The sequence below is a fragment of the Salvelinus namaycush genome, chromosome 3 (genome assembly GCF_016432855.1).
Source record: "Salvelinus namaycush isolate Seneca chromosome 3, SaNama_1.0, whole genome shotgun sequence".
Taxonomy (NCBI): Eukaryota; Metazoa; Chordata; class Actinopteri; order Salmoniformes; family Salmonidae; genus Salvelinus; species Salvelinus namaycush.
Window position 1 is genome coordinate 32,185,754 of NC_052309.1, and position 18,799 is coordinate 32,204,552.

Here is an 18,799-nt window from a genome sequence, read left to right on the forward strand (position 1 = left end):
TGTTATAGATCCCAGTTAGATTTCATGTCCTTGTTTGAATGATTGGATCATAAGTAGGTGTTGATGATGGCTTGCATTTGCTTTGTTTATGTGAGAAGCTTTCAGTTCTTCTATTGCTTTAACTGAATTGTAGGAGAGTTTTTAAAACTGTAAACATTCACTCCGGTCAACATGTTGTGCATGAGATCACTGAGAGAAACTACTGTGTAGACACCATGAAGATAACCAAATCACAATTTCTCACTGTTTGGCATTGCATGCTCGTTATTAATTACACGTGTCTGAAACGGCAATTCTAAAATGTATTGTTTCCATGACGATACATGATGTCATTGTCTACAAGTCTAGTCGTTTTTAAACAAGGCCTGCACAGGAGGACAATTCAAATGTACACAGTTACAGACAGACTGTATCGGAGCAGATTAAAACAAGCACAACAACTAGATTACTTAGCCTGAGTTTCAGCTATACTGCGGTTAATGTGATGTCTATTAGATTGAGAAAAACAATAATGTTTTCAAGTGAGAAACATAATATACATTGTGGTGAGGGAGATCTCATTGTTGACAAGCTGCAGTTGGTAGAAGCTGTAGTTTTGTTTTTGTGTATCTTTTTATTAGTAGGCAGGGGTTGGTAATCATATTTTTTTTGGTCTGAGAGGAAGCCATCTTGAGCCCCAATGGGTCCTGCAGCATTATGAGACAAGTAGATGAGGATCCGAAAAGTAGATCAAGTGACAGCAAAACGGCCACATCAATTATGCATACAGACATGATCTCATAGAGTGGATAAGAGTCTTTGTTCACGTGCACACTGTTTTACGCTGAGCGAGTGTGGTGCCATGCAAATGAACACAAGGGACACATTCGTTTTACAATAATGTATCAGCAGATTAGCAATATGTTGCTCAAAAAACTAATGTGACTAATGTTGTGCATTATATGATTTGTTTTCAGAATGCTGTAGCCCCTAAAACACAGTTATGTAGATTTGTCTCAATTATGTGGTTTAATCAAGGGTATCAACCTGAAATATTTGATGAGAATGAGATGGATCTAGATGTGCTGTGTTATAAATGGGGATGGACACGTGGTTGAATTATGGTCCTGACTTCTTTCTGTTCTTCCACATGTGATGTTCCCCACATGGTGGGCAGAGAAGAACTTTGTCATTGTCTACCCCTTCCTCTTTTCTAAGGCATGTTGAGGGAAATAATAACAAAACAAGTCGTTTTTCACACCATCCTCCCTGGGAGAAATAATTTAAAACCCCAAAGTAATTATTCATTCTGATCAGTTTCATTTGGAGATGTACGAGATTATTAACCATATTTCTCAATAATGGCTGTCCTAATTTTCAACTGAACTGGGAATATTTTTTCTGTAATTTGTGTAAAGAATGGGTTTAAGGCCTGGTTAAAGTTTTCTATTACAGTTGTAATGTGGAAGTACTAATAAATAACCAGCTTTGTTAGCCATCTGGGGGTGAAACATCACATATCTTAAAGCTGGTGTATTCAGAGGTCAACTCTCCTACCATGTTTCAGAGGATCTATGAACATTTTACGGCACCTTTTAGATAAATGTAAGAAATGATTTTTGGTCATATGTAAATTCAATGTCAAGTTATTAAAATGTGTATGACCAAACAATATTTGACCGGGTCAAAACTTAAGAAGAGAACCATGAATGCAGTCCCTCACTGCATTACAATGTAATTCAATTAGATTTGGTAAATCCTCTCAGGGGGTTTATAACATACTGAACATACTGTTTTTACATGAATGTGAAGTGTTATCATTGTATTGTCTCTCCCAGACCATCGGTTTGACGAGTCATTATGAGCAAGGCAATGGACCTAGAGTACCCTACCTTCTCTCTGGAGACAGTTGACAGGAAGAATGATGAGAGGGCACAGAGCAGACAGGTGAAGAAGCCTGACCGCCATGGACTCAGACTACCAGGAGGAACTGGAGAAGGCCATACCCAAGATCAGATTCAATCTCAACTTTGACAAGTGAGACGGCACGTTCACTGAACATAATAACACATACTGTGCTGTATGGGGACAATTGGTGTTTATAGTCTTATTGTAGTAACACTAATAACAGTTTTAACACTGTTTGAGAGGACACAACTGTCTTCCTCAGGGGGAAGGATTTGTTCATCAGAAGCTCATTTACAATATCATTAGAATAAGGCCTTTTGTTTTAAAGCCATTTTGGGCAAGACCATGTGTATTTTGTTTTCCAATTGAAAAAGAAATGCTTTCCCAATACTAAAGTCTAACATGTTTCCTTGTAGGAAAATAAAAGGTTTGGAGGAGAACAAAGAGGAGGGGGCAGCTGTTTGAGGCCGTGTCCACTGGGAATGTCATGAAGCTTGAGGGTCTGGTTCAGTACCTGCATCAGTCCATGAAGAAGCTCTCCAACACTGAGTGTTAGGCAGACTGTGTATTATATTCTGTAGTATTGTATAATTTTTGCATTTTAGGGTTACATTGTACATTAGTACTTTACAGCTTCATGTCCACACCCCGGCTACACTATAGCCTTAACCCTAGCCATTACCCTAACCCTATCTTCATGTCCACATCCCAGTTCAACCCTAACCTCAACCCTAACCCTAGAGTGGTTATAAATTGTACTTATAGCTGTAACCTTAGCCATAGCCCTATCCCTAACCCAAGTACAGTGTAAGTACAATGTAACAATGAGTTATTACAATATTTGTTACACTGTGATTACACAGTTATAAGGGCCCTGTAATGTAACGCAGGTAGCCTAGTGGTTAAGAGTGTTGGGCCAGTAACTGAAAGTTCCCTGAACCGACTAGGTGAACAATCTGCCGGAGTGCCCCTGAGTAAGGCACTTAACCCTAATTGCTCCTGTAAATCGCTCTGGATAACAGCGTCTGCTAAATGACAAAGAAAATTAACGTAAATGGATAATATTTTTAGTCTGTGTATTCTTTTATACTCCATTCTTTCACCTCCTGCTCTCCTAAATCAATCGTATGGTAAAAACACCCTGCTGAAGGCTCTACTGAATCTGAGAGACGGCAGAAATAACGCAATTAAATTTCTCCTTGACATCTCAGAGAAGATGGGGGACATCAAATAATTTATAAATGTAGCATACACCGCCAGCTATTACAAAGGTGAACTTTCATATAGCCAGAATTATAATTACTTGATGTTGTTCATCTATTCTACACCATGCTTCTGACAACTCAGTTTTATGTACACAGCCCTCAACCAATGTAATATAAAAATACAGTCATGTTAGTGTATATGTAAAGCCATGCATTTTCTGACAGTCTATCCTTTCTATCTCTGTATCATTCAGGGCAAACAGCCCTTCATATTGCCATTGAGAGAAGGAGCACCTATTCTGTTCAGCTATTGATCAAGAAAGGAGCAGAAGTCCATGCCGAAGCCTGTGGGAAATTCTTCCAGCCTCATGATCTACTCAGCTTCTACTGTAGTTTTGTGAGTGTGTCAGTATCACTGAGCCTTGAACAGTGCCCTCCTCTGGTAGGTTTGCAACAAACTTTCCTGCTTGTCAGACCTCTAGTCATTCCTCTGAGAGAATAATAATTCCCTTGTTTATGACTTAGGGAATTGTATGAAAGTGTTTTGTGGAACCTTACAGAAAGTGTGTTTGCATATCCAGAAAATACAATTGTCACTGTTGTGGTGGGTAGAGTGATGGAAAATACATTAAAGTGAGGGAAAATGTGTTTCCAGGTGAGCTGACTCTGCCCCTGGCTGTTTGCACCAACCAGCCTGAGGTAGATGACTTCCTGCTGGAGAACTCCTACCATTGGGTAGATGTGAGAGAGAGGGACTCCCTGGGTAACATGGTGCTGCATGCTCTGGTGGTGGTGTCAACTGATAACACACCAGAGAACACGGACTTCATCACCTCCATGTACGATTACATCCTCACCACGGCTGCTCGCCTGCACCCCAGGTGGAGGCTGGAGGACTTGGACAACAACCAGGGCCTGATGCCTATAAAACTGTCTGCCAAGTTTGGCAAGATCGGGGTAAGGAAGGAGTCTGATATGGAGTAATGCTGTATGGTTGTTCGGCCCACTACTTAATGTAGACCTTCTGGAGAACAGATCAACAGTTTGTTGTTTACAAATGAAGCCATCTGATCTTTAATGTAATATTTTGTTCATGTTAGACATCAGAAGAAAATACATTGTGTTTATGATAATGTGCTACATCCTTCCATTACGTGTTGGCCAATTGTTGTATTCTTCCTCTAGCTGTTTGAGAACATGATGCATCGTGAGTTCCATAAGAGGGAGACCAGACACCTGTCCCGTAAATTCACTGAGTGGGTGTACAGACCTGTCCATTCCTCCCTGGACGATTTGGCCTCACTGTGACTCCTAGGAGAAGAACTCTGTCGTGGAGATTGTCTACAGCGTTAATATAATAAGATCAAATCATAAGCCCCAGTTGGTGCTATAATGCATCCGTTGTCCTGATCTTGTTCACATGCATCTACACTGTGTCTGCATTTTGACCAGATTTCCTGATCCCTCCCTGTATGCAAATTATTTCAGAAATATTCTTTCAAAATAATATGTATTTATTTAAAGACACATATTGATGGCCTGAGGCAATGGTGCCTCCTGTCAATGATTTAAGAGGGCTGGATAATGATTATTTAAATGGTTTCACTGTTCAGCTCTGTCTACACCTTCGGAGGTGGTCAGGAAGATCAGATCACAATGCATCTTTTAATCGTCTAAACCTGTCTAGAAAAGTGGTCAGAATCAGAATATGGACAAGATTAAGGACTTATGTTAGCACCAGGTTTAAATGGGGCTCTAAATGCCATCTCCTGTCGTTGTGCCCTTGAGAAAGGCACTCAACCCTTATCTGCTCCAGGGGTGCTGCGCGGTGGTTGACCCTGTGCTCCAACCTCTCTGTCGGTGTGTCTCGGGGGTACGTGTACTGTAAGAAAATGCATTTCAAGAGAAAGAGAGACCAAAAGTAAGATCTACTTGCATCAAAGTGTGATTCTACCCACTGGGCACAGACGTCAATTCAACATCTATTCCACATTGGTTCAACTTAATTGAATTGAAATGACGCGGAAACAACGTTGATTCAACCAATGTGTGCCCAGTGGGTAGTAGTAGCATTTTATTTTAGAATCGCCATGCGATGCTCCAGATTGAGCCTCTGAACTGGAGGAGTGGGACAAGTTCGCTGCTCAGATGTTTTTCTTAACCGCCTACAAGAGGAAGAAGGGAACGGTGAGGTCTTTCTGCATGATCACAATAAGATACATTATTCTAGCATTAGTCTAGCTGAAACTGAGCAACTCAGTTTGGATCCAGGCAAACATCATGCAGGAGATCAAATCAGTGTTGCCAAAGTGCTGTTCATAGAAACAATTTTCACTTCAGCTCAATTTCTCTCACTCTCTGATATCCAGCCACCTTTTACTCTGGAGCATACCAGACAGTAATTCCTGAGTCTAGCGGATCAGCTTTTTACAGCAGTAGAAGCCTGTCATTTATTCACAGGAGAGGTGTGTGCATGTGTGATTTTACATACTGTATGTGTGAAAGCCATCCTAAACCATGCCATGTTGCTCATGTACGTTTGTTGGCAGCTCTATGCATGTGTGGGTAGGAAATTAGTGTTTCATACTGTAAGTGTCAGAGGTTATTTTTCGGAGTGAGTGATAAAACTTGAGTTCAAGTTGACTTTGTATGTAGTTTTCTGCAGACGATCTTCCTGTCCTCCTCGGTGCTGTACTGCTGTGGGAGGGTGGAGTACCTGGGGTTCTTTGTGCTGTGTCTGGCTCTCAGCTGGGTCAACCTGTTCTACTTCTCCAGGGGATACGGACACATAGGCATCTACAGTGTTATGATACAGAAGGTATAATGGATACCAGGGCCTGTTTTCACAAAGACTCTCCGAGTAAGAGTGCTGATATAGGATCACTTGCCTTTTAGATCATATTGAATAAAATGATATGGACAGGGGGGACCTGATCCTAGATCAGCAGTCCTACACTGAGTCTCTGGAGGACAGGTCCTGGTCACACTCCTATAGAGAAGCTATAGGATTCATTGCCACAGGGTATTTAATAAATGTATGATTGGCACAACATTGGTGTCGTGACCCAGCTGTAGTTATAATCCACAGTTCCTTTGATACTCTCTTTTTTACTATGTCTTTTTTTTCCTTTGCAGATGATCCTAAGTGATATCTTGCGCTTTCTCTTTGTCTACGTTGTCTTCTGCTTTGGGTTTTCAGCAGGTATTTCATTTCTCTTCTGTCACTTTTGCATGCAGGGACACAGAAATACAGCCCGTCAGTGACTCATGAATTCAAAATTAATCCGTTTATTCTTCCAACACCATCAAAGGACCTATCAAAATTGTAGATGACAGTTCCCTCGTACAATGAAACTTCTATAACACTGAAAACAAATGAGACAGTATAAACAAACAATATGATTTATATTAAAAAAACAACGGTCCCTCCACAGCAGTGGTGTTACAGACTTTGGTTTTTCCATTTATATTTTGAGGTTGGATGTGGTGTCACCTCATTAGTCAGTAGGTGTTACACCTGTGCTGGTTTGTCCATCTCATTAATCAGAAGGTGTTTCACCTGTGCTGGCCCATGTGATATTTAAGAGTGGCTGGCCCAGTGCTCCACTTGTCTTAAGAGATGTGGAGGGTTAACACCTTTAGTTGGCTCTCCCAATTTGAAACCCAATCTAGAAAAACGATCCTTTATCTGATTTCTCCTGTTTTCATTTTGCTCAACCTTTTGGTTTGTGTCCTGTCTTTAAGTTTGGTGTAGGTTTTTCATTTTGTTTGCCTCTGTAGCGTGCTTAATTCTGCATTTGTGGGGATTTATTTGCCACTTGCAGAGAGTTGACAAACTGGTTGCAGTGTCAGCTCTTGCGCACCTTCTCCCAAGCAGTGGCAATTTTAGCATGTACATCTTGGTGGGGTAAAAAAAAGAAAGAAAGTGGGATGTATGCCAGCAAAGCCACTGCACAACACTAAACAATACATTAATTGCACTATACCACTGCTACACCTGGCTATCAGCGGAACCTTGTCTGGCAGCGAAACAGTTCTTTCAGCCTCATTTACTGCCTTTACATAAACAGCTGATATGGCTGACTTGCTTAAACAAATGTGTTACCTACTGACAATTGAGATGTACAAACTATGACATAAGAGGACAACAAGCGGATAAGAGGCAATCTGTAATTTCCATTAAAACATTAATGAGTGAGCTAGGAAGGACGCAGTCAATATAACTATTTGTGAAGCACTTTTGAAATGTACAGAGACAGAATTCAGAACATGGGCCGTACTAAGTGTTCTCCCTGTACACCAGGTCAGAACCATAGGATAAATAAAGGGGGCATATAAGCAGACAATGAAAGCTCTTACAATATTCAATGATTACATTTCTCAAAAACAAATTATAGGCTACATGTGCACCACCAAGTCAGAACAGTGGTGAAAATAGACCAAATCATTAGGGTGAGGCACATGGGCTACTAAAAGCTTACTACACAACATACACTTATGTATACTGTAGCTAAGAAAGTAATACTATCTCCCTGGCATATTACATAATTTATGAAGCAGCATACAATACATGTTTGACTCACCTTGTTGTGCTGTGCTCACTTGAACAGGAAGGTGGCGCAGCGGTCCTTCGTGTGTAAATTTTGTCATCAAACTTTGTCATCAAAGTCTGGAGTTCTCTGGATTTATGGTGCTTTCAAGACAACTGGGAACTCGAGAAAAAAAAAAACAAGGTTGAATCATGACGTCAGTGATCTATAGAAAGAGGCCAGAGTTCCCGAGTTGGAACTCCGAGTTGGATTACCGTTCAAAATGTATTTTCCCAGTAGGAGCTAATTTTTTTTCTCGAGTTCCCAGTTGTCTTGAACTCACTGAAGTCTGAGATTTCCCATTTCCGAGTTTCCAGTTGTTTTGAGCATGGCAAAAGTCATGCTGGATTGACAGCATAGCCAATGTATTCAACATTTTCTGGCCCATGGTGTTGCATGTGAATGTTTATCCTTTTAAGTTTGGAAAAGAGACCCCAGACTTGGACCACACACCCTCTCCACTGAGTATCAGGCTAGTGATTGCTTTGCAACACTTGGAGTTAGCCATTGATTCCTTCCTAACCACTCATTGTTGAATTAGCGATTTCAAACTTGTTGTGTAATGTTTATGTCCAATGGCCGATGAGAACTGGGAACTCAAATATATATATTTTTTAAATCATGATGACGTCAGTGATCTTCAGATCGTAGCTCTAGAAAGAGGCCCATGTTCCCAATTCCGAGTTGGATATAATATAATTCCGAGTTGGATGGAAGTTCAAACGAGTTCCCAGTTGTCTTCAACTCACTCACTTGTTTTGAGTGCGGCGCAAATCATGCTTCAGTCCAATCAAAGCTACGGTAGATATAACGTGATTTGACGTCATTTTATCTGTGGCCAATGACCTTGAGCCTTCTTAGATGGGCACTTCTAAGGTAACTCTATGGCAGCACCCAAGGGGCTAGAATTTTAGAGCTCTACCCTTAGACTTGGCGTGACGTAGTTTCCCCATGAGTGACAGAACACTGAGCCAATCAAGGCGCAACGCTCCGTATTTTCTGCTGGCTTGCCCCACCACCACAGAAAGCACTGAGGTAGATAAACACCTGCATTTTGGAGCTGCCTTACTCAAGAAAACAAAAAAGAAACCATGTTTGTATGTGGCTTTATTAACTCAATGATATATATTTTTTTTTAACGTTGTTTGCAAACTGATATGTGACACGCATTAATGCCAAAATAACATACAAAACAGGCATGCCCTTAAAACAATGTTGCTAAAAATGTGGGGATCACATTTGATGATGGGTCACAAGAATAGGCAGATGAGAGAGGTCACAAAAATATATTGTGGTGCACAAATGCCGTGCAACTAGCACAACACACACCACAGTACAAAATAAAACACACAAACAACAGTTATATTACAACATACCTGCAGAGAATCAACAAAAACAAGTTGCAATGTCAGCTCACGCACACCTGTCCAAACCAACCTAACAATGCACTATTAAACCTGACATGACACACTTTTTAAAACATGATAATAGTTCAGTGCTTTTACATCAAATAAAAGGACAGCAACCAAACTGTGATAAAATAATACACATACAATGAATGTAAATTAATACAAAAATAAATGCATCACCACGAGGTGACCCATTGACCCAGTCCTCTCTGCTATATCAAAATAAGAGTCCCTTGTACAAGTCCTTCAAAATAAAATGCCTGTGCATAATCTAGGGTAACAACATCACTCTGCTACATTCACCCCCACTGTTTTTTTTACGATAGATTATGGACACCAACAAAACCATTACCTTGAAGGTAACAAAGCAAAGAAAGAAAAACAATTATACACTCACTCAAGGCAACAGTCCCGCTTCACCATCTGGCATTCTGACGGACGAATCTGTGATTGGCGGATGCCAGGAGAATGCTACAGTGGCTTGCGAAAGTATTCACCCCCCTTGGCATTTTTCCTATTTTGTTGCCTTACAACCTGGAATTAAAATAGATTTTTTTGAGGGTTTGTAGCATTTGATTTACACAACATGCCTACCACTTTGAAGATGCAAAATATTTTTTATTGTGAAACAAACAAGAAATAAGACAAAAAAAATGAAAACTTGAGCGTGCATAACTATTCACCCCCCCAAAGTCAATACTTTGTAGAGCCAACTTTTGCGGCAATTACAGCTGCAAGTCTTTTGGGGTATGACTCTATTAGCTTGGCAAATCTAGCCACTGGGATTTTTGCAATTCTTCAAGGCAAAACTGCTCCAGTTCCTTCAAGTTGGATGGGTTCCACTGGTGTAAAGCAATCTTTATGTCATACCACAGATTCTCTTTTATTTTTTATTATTTTAACCCCTTTTTCTCCCCAATTGGTAGTAGTTACTGTCTTGTCTCATCGCTGCAACTCCCGTACGGACTCGGGAGAGGCGAAGGTCGAGAGCCATGCGTCCTCCAAAACACAACCCAACCAAGACGCACTGCTTCTTGACACAACGCACATCCAACCCGGAATCCAGCCGCACCAATGTGTCGGAGGAAACACCATACACCTAGCGACCTGGTCAGCGTGCACTGCACCCGGCCCACCACAGGAGTCACTAGTGCGCGATGAGACAAGGATATCCCTGCCGGCCAAACCTTCCCTAACCCGGGTGACGCTGGGCCAATTGTGCGCCGCCCCATGGGCCTCCAGATCGCGGCCGGATGCGGCAGAGCCTGGGCTCGAACCCAGAATCCTTAGACCACTGCGCCACCCGGGAGGCCCCCATACCTCAGATTCTCAATTGGATTGAGGTCTGGGCTTTGACTAGGACATTCCAAGACATTTAAATGTTTCCCCTTAAACCACTCAAGTGTTGCTTTAGCAGTATGCTTAGGGTCATTGTCCTGCTGGAAGGTGAACCTCCATCCCAGTCTCAAATCTCTGGAAGACTGAAACAGGTTTCCCTCAAGAATTTCCCTGTATTTAGCGCCATCCATCATTCCTTCAATTCTGACCAGTTTCCCAGTCCCTGTCGATGAAAACATCCCCACAGCATGATGCTGCTACCACCATGCTTCACTGTGGGAATGGTGTTCTCGGAGTGATGAGAGGTGTTGGGTTTGTGCCAGACATAGTATTTTCCTTGATGACCAAAAAAGCTCAATTTTAGTCTCATCTGACCAGAGTACCTCATTCCATGTATTTGGGGAGTCTCCCACATCCCTTTTGGCGAACACCAAACGTGTTTGCTTATTTTTTTCTTTAAGCAATGGCTTTTTTCTGGCCGCTCTTCCATAAAGCCCAGCTCGGTGGAGTGTACGGCATAAAGTGGTCCTATGGACAGATACTCCAATCTCCGCTGTGGAGCTTTGCAGCTCCTTCAGGGTTATCTTTGGTCTCTTGTTTCCTCTCTGGTTAATGCCCTCCTTGCCTGGTCTGTGAGTTTTGGTGGGCGGCCCTCTCTTAGCAGGTTTGTTGTGGTGCCATATTCTTTCCATTTTTTAATAATGGATTTAATGGTGCTCCGTGGGATGTTCAAAGTTTCAGGTATTTTTTTAGAACCCAACCCTGATCTGTACTCCTCCACAACTTTGTCCTTGACCTGTTTGGAGAGCTCCTTGGTCTTCATGGTGCCGCTTGCTTGGTGATGCCCCTTGCTTAGTGGTGTTGCAGACTCCGGGGCCTTTCAGAACAGGTGTATAGATCATGTGACACTTAGATTGCGCACAGGTGGACTTTATTTAACTAATTCTGTGACTTCTGAAGGTAATTGGTTGCACTAGATTTTATTTAGGGGCTTCATAGCATAGGGATTGAATACTTTACAGTTTTACATTTAAATGTAATTATTTTTATTTCACTTCACCAATTTGGACTATTTTGTGTATGTCCATTATATGAAATCCAAATAAAAATCCATTTAAATTACAGGTTGTAATGCCACAAAATAGGAAAAACGCCAAGGGGGATGAATACTTTTGCAAGGCACTGTACCTGCCCGAATACATAGTGCCATCTGTAAAATTTGGTGAAGGAGGAATAATGGGGTTGTTTTTCATAGTTCGGGCTAGGCCCTTTAGTTTTTTATTTATTTAACCTTTATTTAAGTAGGCAAGTCAGTTAAGAACAAATTCTTATTTACAATGACGGCCTATCCCGGCCAAACCCGGACAACGCTGGGCCAATTGTGCGCCACCCTATGGGAATCCCAGTCACGGCCGGATGCGATACAGCCTGGATAGTTCCAGTGAAGGGAAATCTTAATACTACAGCATGCAATGGCATTCTAGACAATTCTGTGGTTCCGACTTTGTCGCAACAGTTCGGGGAAGGCCCTTTCCTGTTTCAGCATGATAATGCCCCCTTGCACAAAGCAAGGTCCATACAGAAATGGTTTGTCGAGAGAACTTTACTGGCCTGCACAGAGCCCTGACCTCAACCCCATCAAACACCTTTGGGAGGAATTGGAATGCAAACTGCAAGCCAGGCCTAATCACCCAACAGCAGTGCCTGACCTCACTAATGCTCATGGCTAAATGGAAGTTCACCCAGCAATGTTCCAACATCTAGTGGAAAGCCTTCCCAGAAGAGTGGAGGCTGTTGTAGCAGCAAAGGGGGACAAACTCCATATTAATGCCCATGATTTTGGAATGAGATGTTCGACGAGCAGGCGTCCACATACTTTTGGTCATGTAGTGTAGTTTGAATAAGCCTATTCACTGGCTTAATAAGCCTACCCAGTCTAGTATGAACACCCTCACCTAAAAACTTGGCAGGAATACTAGGCACTGTGCTCAGAGGTCTAACCTCAGGTTAGGAACCACAACAGGAAGACACCTCAGAAGACATCACTCTCTCAGTGACAGACTCGACACTTGTATCATCAGATGACTGATCAGAATCCTGGCAGATAGTTCCGGACCACACTGATGATTCATCCACATCTTCCTCTTCTGTTCTCATGTCATCCTCACTTGTCAGTCTCTTGCCACTCATACCCCCACAGTCTTCAGAGACATCTCTGCAAATTTATAAAAAATAAAAAAGGTGCATCCTGTTTCCATTGATCATCCATGAGATGTTTCTACAACTTGATTGGAGTCCACCTGAGGTAAATTCAATTGATTGGACATGATTTGGAACGGCACACACCTGTCTATATAAGGACCCACAGTTGACAGTTCATGTCTTTGGAAAAACCAAGCCATGAGGTTGAAGGAAATGTCCATAGAGCTTTGAGACAGGATTGTGTTGAGGCACAGATCTGTGGAAGGGTACTAAAACATTTCTGCAACATTGAAGGTCACCAAGAACACAGTGGCCTCCATCATTCTTAAATGAAAGAACTCAGGGAGATGACCAAGAACCCGGTGGTCAATCTGACAGAGCTCCAGAGTTCCTCTGTGGAGAACATTCCAGAAGGACAACAATCCCTGCAGCACTCCACCAATCAGGCCTTTATGGTAGAGTGGCCAGACGGAAACCCTCCTCAGTAAAAGGCACATGACAGCCCGCTTGGAGTTTGACAAAGGGCACGTAAAGGACTCTCAGACCATAAGGAACAAGATTCTCTGGTTTGATGAAACCAAGATTGAACTCTTTGGCCTAAATGCCAAGCGTCACGTCTGGAGGAAACTTGGCACCATCCCTACGGTGAAGCATGGTGGTGGCAGCATCATGCTGTAGAGGTGTTTTCAGAGGCAGGGACTGGGAGACTAGTCAGGATCGAGGGAAAGATGAACGGAGCAAAGTACAGAGAGATCCTTAATGAAAACCTACTCCAGAGCGCTCAGGACCTCAGACTTGGGCGAATGTTCACCTTCCAACAGGACAACAACCCTAAGCATACAGCTAATACAATGAAGGATTGGCCTCGGGACAAGTCTCTGAATGTCATTGAGTGGCCCAGCCAGAGCCTAGACTTGAACACAATTGAACTTCTCTGCAGAGGCCTGGAAATAGCTGTGCAGTGACGCTCCCCATCCAACCTGACAGAGCTTGAGAGAATCTTCAAAGAACAATGGGAGAAACTCCCAAAATACAGGTGTGCCAAGCTTGTAGCGTCATACCCAGGAAGACACAAGGCTCTAATCGCTGCCAACGGTGCTTCAACAAAGTACTGAGTAAAGGGTCTGAATACTTATTTAAATGTGATGTTTCCATTTATTTATTTTTTTATAAACTTGCAAAAATGTCAAAATAACTTTTTTTGCTTTGTCATTATGGGGTTTTGTGTGTGGATTTATGAGGGGAAAAAACTATTTAAAATAGGGCTGTAACGTAAGAAAATTTGGAAAAAGTAAAGGGGTCTGAATCCTTTCCGAATGCACTATACTTCATCCAAAGTAACCCCAATATGTACCTTAGCAAATATCTTCCCCAACAAGTCAGCTTTTACTTGATCAATTACGGCCATTTTTGACCCACAACCAAAACTGAAATTCGAGTGGACTTGCTTTTTCCAGTCATCTTCTTCAATATAGACCATACATCCCCCAGCTCAGTACCCCTGCCTATTGTAAAGCAGAACTGTATCCATCATTTCTCTATGACAGACTTAAAGACCCTGCAAACTAAAGCTCTCTTTCCTTTGGAAATCAACTAGATTCTCAGTAGTCATATTCCTATGCAACACTCTGTAAGCCCTATTTCTTTCTTGAATAGCCGCAGTGCACTCTTCAGTCCACCAATGAACCACCTTCCTTTTCTCACCCACTTCACTCACTGGTACATATAAATTCGCAGCACTCAAAATCAGAGAGGTCACAGAGGCAGCACATACATCAACCGGCCTTTCTAAAGACAACTCTCCAACAGACTTTAAGCAATGATCACCAAACTTTTCCCAGTCTGCTTTATGAAAGCCCCATCTTCTGATTGGTACCCTGTCTGGAATAGTAACATCAAAGTTCATGGTACTCGAAACCGGGAAATTATCCCTTCCAACAGTAGAATGTTTCATTACATTACATTCACACATAGATGCAATAGAGTTAGAAGCCATTGTGAGGTCCAGGCAGGATGTAACCCCTCTAACAACATCAACTCTTGTACCACATCCATTGTTAAGACATGCTAATGCTCTTGTTTCCATCATTTCTTCCACAATAGTACCATTAGTATCTGTATGTCTACTTCCCCATAAACTACTATGTGCATTAAAGTCGCCGCACCATATCTCTCTAGAGCTCAATTCTCCTGATATTTCATCAAACATCTCTACAGATAGTTGACGACAAGGGTTGTACAAATTTTATAACTTAATATTACTACATGCACTGTAGATTTCCACCATCACACATTCATATTCAGATGGGACAGGTATATTAAAAACAACCACCACCCTGTACAATTGATCTATCAGAAAAATGAAACAAGATGTGGTCCAAGTCATGTTTCTGGAACACATATCACATCATGTTTGATCTCTAAATCAATTTCATATACAATTGAAGTCGGAAGTTTACATACACCTTAGCCAAATACATTAAAACTCAGTTTCTCACAATTTCTGACATTTAATCCTAGTAAAAATTCCCTGTCTTAGGTCAGTTAGGATCACCACTTTATTTTAAGAATGTGAAATGTCAGAATAATAGTGGAGAGAATGATTTATTTCAGCTTTTATTTCTTTCATCACATTCCCAGTGGGTCAGAATATTACATACACACAAATTAGTATTTGGTAGCATTGCCTTCAAATTGTTTAACTTGGGTCAAACGTTTTGGGTAGCCTTCCACAAGCTTCCCACAATAAGTTGGGTGAATTTTGGCCCATTCCTCCTGACAGAGCTGGTGTAACTAAGTCAGGTTTGTAGGCCTCCTTGCTCGCACATGCTTTTTCAGTTCTGCCCACACATTTTCTATAGGATTGAGGTCAGGGCTTTGTGATGGCCACTCTAATACCTTGACTTTGTTGTCCTTAAGCCATTTTGCCACAGCTTTGGACGTATTCTTGGGGTCATTGTCCATTTGGAAGACCCATTTGCGACCAAGCTTTAACTTCCTGACTGATGTTTTGAGATGTTGCTTCAATATATCCATATAATTTTCCTTCCTCGTGATGCCATCTATTTTGTGAAGTGCACCAGTCATTCTTGCAGCAAAGCACCCCCACAACATGATGCTGCCACCCCCGTGCTTCACGGATGAAATGGTGTTCTTCGGCTTGCAAGCATCCCCCTTTTTCCTCCAAACATAACGATGGTCATTATGGCCAAACAGTTCTATTTTTGTTTCATCAGACCACAGGACATTTCTCCAAAAAGTACGATCTTTGTCCCCATGTGCAGTTGCAAACTGTAGTCTGGCTTTTTTATGTCGGATTTGGAGCAGTGGCTTCTTCCTTGCTGAGCGGCCTTTCAGGTTATGTTGATATAGGACTCGTTTTACTGTGGATATAGATACTTTTGTACCTGTTTTCTCCAGCATCTTCACAAGGTCCTTTGCTGTTGTTCTGGGATTGATTTGCACTTTTCGCACCAAAGTACGTTAATCTAAAGGAGACAGAATGCGTCTCCTTCCTGAGCGGTATAACGGCTACGTGGTCCCATGGTGTTTATACTTGAGTACTATTGTTTGTACAGATGAATGTGGTACCTTCAGGTGTTTGGAAATTGCTCCCAAGGATGAACCAGACTTGTGGAGGTCTACAATGTTTTTTCTGAGGTCTTGGCTGATTTCTTTTGATTTTCCCATAATGTCAAGCAAAGAGGCACTGTGTTTGAAGGTAGGCCTTGAAATACATCCACATGTCCACCTCCAATTGACCCAAATTATGTCAATTAGCCTATAAGAAGCTTCTAAAGCCATGACATAATTTTCTGGAATTTTCCAAGCTGTTTAAAGGCACAGTCAACTTAGTGTGTGTAAACTTCTCACCCACTGGAATTGTGATACAGTGAATTATAAGTGAAATAATCTGTCTGTAAACAATTATTGGAAAAATGACTTGTGTCATGCACAAAGTACATGTCCTAACCGTCTTGCCAAAACTATAGTTTGTATATAATACATTTGTGGAGTGGTTGAAAAACGAGTTTTAAGGACTCCAACCTATGTAAGTAAACTTTAGTAAACTAAACGTGTATGTAAACTTTCGACTTCAACTGTATCTTAAACTCCTGACCGTTAGTAACAAGGCTTCTGGCATTCCACTGAAGGAAAAACAAAAACCATAACTCTAATTATCATCATACTGAGACTTTACATCATTAGTATTATTAGGAGTCAACATGTCAACAATCATGGCGACAGTAACATCTGTTACTCCTGAAAACTCGGTTGCTGCTTCCACAATGATCTTTAACTTGGCAGTTCTTCTTTCCACAAACACAGTCAGGTTGATAACCCTTCCAATGAAGGATATAAAGTAAATCTGATTAACTATTAAGGTGTCCTTTCACACGGCACATTTGTGAAAACAATTATTATTATTATATATATATATATTTTGGTGTATTTTACTCCCATTTTCTGCCAATTTCAATTACGATCTTGTCTCATTTCTGCAACTCCCCAACAGGCTCGGGAAAGGCGAAGGTCGAGGCATTGTCGTGGAAAATTGCGAGATTATGTTATAGTGCTTGTAAGATTATATTATAATCTTTGTATTGCATTAGAATGGTTGTTTTATTCGACAGAATAGAATCTGTCAACTATTGTGTGTGTGTGTTCCACTGAGGATGGGCCTCTATGAGATAGCACTGACAGAGGAGATTTACGATGTCTTTGGCCAATAAAGCCTAAAGAGCATTCTAGATAGTGAGTGTTTTTGTACTATGAAGTACCAGGAACGAGATTAGAACCTCGTCTTAGAGACCAAACTGAACGATAATTTATAGATAATGCTATCTGGCTATGGGATACTCCTTTCTCAAGTAAAAGACCCTTTGTGAAGAGTTCTGTGGTTCGTCATGTAAGTTGAGAGGGGTGTATCTTGGCTATAAAATATCTTTGTATTCGACTGTAGGGACTCTCAGAATTCATTATAGACACTGAATTGATCTGAGAGTCAAAGGGCTATTGTAAAGCTCATAATATTATTAAAGATGAAATTTAAGTATAACTCTTGACTGGTGTGTGGTTTGTAACTCTCCTCATTTGGTAATACAGGAAATTGCTACGACAGCATGCGTCCTCCGAAACATGACCCGCCAAACCGTGCTCCTTAACACCCGCCCGCTTAACCCGGAAGCCAGCTGCACCAATGTGTCAGAAGAAACACCCTTCAACTGAAGACAGAAGTCAGCCTGCAGGTGCCCGGCCCGCCACAAAATAAGCAGCATTTCCTACAGTAGGTCCACTTATTCCAGGAGTAACCCTATTATCTCCATCACTCTGCTTGTTCCACCAGTCTGCCTTGCAGCCTCTGCATAAGAGACATTATGAGTGATTTTATATATTTCGGCCTCTGCAGCCTATTTCTGCACCTGGCATCCACCAATGCTGCACTGTGTTCCCCACCACAATTACAACAGTTAACCTTGACATTGTTCCCACATTCACCATAATCATGTTCCCCTTCACACATCTTTTCTTTCCTTTGCACAGAGCCGCTCCATGTCCCATTCTTTGGCATTTAACACACCTTAATGGAGTTGGAACAAACTCTCTAACAGTGAAAGCCAGAAGGTCCATCTGTAATTTATTAGGTAAAACCTTCTCAAACATTAATAGTAATGACAGGCTTTCACTTCTCTGCCCCTTTATTTGGGCTGAAATTTCTGAGGCTGGTTACTCTAATGAACTTATCCTCTGCAGCAGATGTAAATAGGGGTCTTCCTTTCCAGTGGCAGTCCTCATGAGAGCCAGTTTCATCATAGCACTTGATGGTTTTTGCGACTGCACTTGAAGAAATCTTAAAAGTTCTTGAAATTTTCCGGATTGACTGAATTAAAGTAATTATGGCCTGTTGTTTCTTTTTGCTTATTTGAGATGTTCTTGCCATAATATGGACTTGGTCTTATACCATATAGGGTTATCTTCTGTATACTACCCCTACCTTGTCACAACACAACTGATTGGCTCAAAGGAAAATTATCCACAAATTAACTTTCAACAAGGCACACCTGTTAGTTGAAATCCATTAATGAAGCTAGTTGAGAGAATGCCAAGAGTGTGCAAAGCTGTCATCAACGCAAGGGGTGGCTACTTTGAAGAATCTCAAATATAAAAT

At 41.5% G+C, this 18,799-nt stretch overlaps 1 pseudogene; it reads left to right on the forward strand.

Annotated features, from left to right (window-relative positions):
* The first annotated feature begins 1,839 nt into the window (after positions 1-1,839).
* Positions 1,840-18,000, forward strand: LOC120043837 (annotated as a pseudogene).
* Positions 18,001-18,799: the final 799 nt, after the last annotated feature.